The sequence below is a fragment of the Hipposideros armiger genome, unplaced genomic scaffold (genome assembly GCF_001890085.2).
Source record: "Hipposideros armiger isolate ML-2016 unplaced genomic scaffold, ASM189008v1 scaffold_358, whole genome shotgun sequence".
Classification (NCBI taxonomy): Eukaryota; Metazoa; Chordata; class Mammalia; order Chiroptera; family Hipposideridae; genus Hipposideros; species Hipposideros armiger.
In genome coordinates this window covers 273,942-275,957 of record NW_017731708.1, presented here as the reverse complement: position 1 = coordinate 275,957, position 2,016 = coordinate 273,942, and positions in this window count along the sequence as shown.

Below are 2,016 nucleotides of genomic sequence, written 5' to 3'. Positions count from 1 at the left end.
AAAAAAAAAAAGATATGCAAGAGTTTTGTGGCGTATCTTATTTAATAAGAGGAGTACATATGCCAACTTTGAATCAGACTTATAATTAGATCAACATGCTATACAAATGCTTTAGTTATAGAAACCTAATAGTTGAAGGCATCTTTCATTGTAGCAGCAAGAGAGAATGTAAATATTCATTAAAGTCATGTGTTCATTAAGCTCACCTTAAAATTCTTGCTTGGAGGAAGGGCTCAGAAAGAAGAGTGGCTTCTATGGCTCTCTTAGGAAGCAATACTAAAGAATCCTTCCATTCGTCTAGTGATTTTTCATTTACAAAGCATGTTCACTCAAATTATGTCACATGCTACAAGAATTGGAAGGAACAGGGCCGGCCGAGTGGCGTGTTGGTTAAGAACTGGCTTGGAATGCCAGAGGGCCCCGATTAGGATCCCACATATGAGGGTCAGTGACGCTGCCCTCTACAGCTAAGATGCTGAACAACAGCACAACCTGGAGCTGGCCTGCTGTGAGTTGCATGCGACTGTGTAGGCTGCAGCCCCTGCTGCAATGGGTTGCCATGGGCTACCGTGTGTAGCCAGCAGCCAGCATGAGCAGCCCTCAAGCCATTGTGAGTGGCTGTCGGGAAGCCGGGGACTGATCTGCCTTGCCTGGGAAGAGCGCAATCATGGTGCCAACTTGGGCCAGTGAAACGTCTTCTACAACTAGACTGAGGAACAAAAAGGACAGCAACTTGTCTGTTCCTCTTCCCTCAATTCCCCAGTGCTGTTCCCATCCCCCAATTCCCCAATAAAAATCTTTAAAAAAAAGAATTGGAAGGAATAAAACTATTGAATGTAAATCACACTACAAAAATATTTCCAAAGTAGAGAAAGAGTCTCTTCATGCTGAGTTAATTGCCATTTCCAGAAAAGGTGTGTAGAAAAGAGCATTAATGCTCAAGGGCAGCTCAGAGTTCCTCTAAGCCCTTATTAAAGAAGCCTTTTCCAGATGAGACACGTGTTCTTGTGTTTTGATACTTTGCCAATATTTCCTTCTCCTTAAATTTATGTAGGCTGCATGCAAATCTCTAAGCTTCTGAAATTTCAATTGGGGCTTTTAGATAGTACAGCAATAATTATTTCTTGAGCTATTTTCTAGGAATGGTGATGAGTTTTTTGTAGTTTAGGCCAAATTTCTGTGTAAGCATTTTTTTGGATACTTAGAGTAAGCTATTGTCCTTAGGAGTAGTCAGAGTCTCTAATCATTCATAGGGTTCTGAAGGATTGGCTTTGGCCTTGTCACGAATATCAAAACTTGAGTCAGCATCACCGTGGAGGGCTCTTGGGCCTTCTACACTAATTTATTTTTATTTTTTGGCATAAATATTAATAATTTTATTAATTTTCAACAGTGATCCTATGAGATGCATTATTAATCTATTGGGTTGTCGGAAAACTCATGACGCATGTTTGCGACAGATGGCACTAGTTCATTTTTGGAAGTACTAGAGTCATTCTCATCTATGTTATTGCTATGTCATTTGAGAGCTGACAGTTCTAGCTTCATTCTAAAAAAAATTGAGCAATTTGGTTGAGATTGGGAGATTTTACAACAAGTTGAAAATGGAAGATCAAACTGTGCATTTTTGCCATATTTTACTGTTTTACTTTCATAAAGAGAAGAACGTGCGTCAAGCTTGTGAAAAGTTGCATAAAGTTTATAATGACAATGCTCTACAAGAACATCAGTACCAATGATGGCTCACAAAATTCCGTGTTGGTGATTTTGATCTCAATGACACTCCTTGGTCAGGGAGGCCCACCAAGGTTGATGGCGACAAAATAAAGGCATTGATCGAGTCAAACCCATGTTACACAACACGAGAGATTGCAGAAACATTGAACATCCATCATTCAAGCGTTCACGATCATCTGAAGAAGCTGGGATACGTAAGCAAGCTCGATATTTGGGATCTTCATGAACTCAAAGAAGTTCATTTGATGGTGAGTATAAACATCTGCAATATGCTTATTA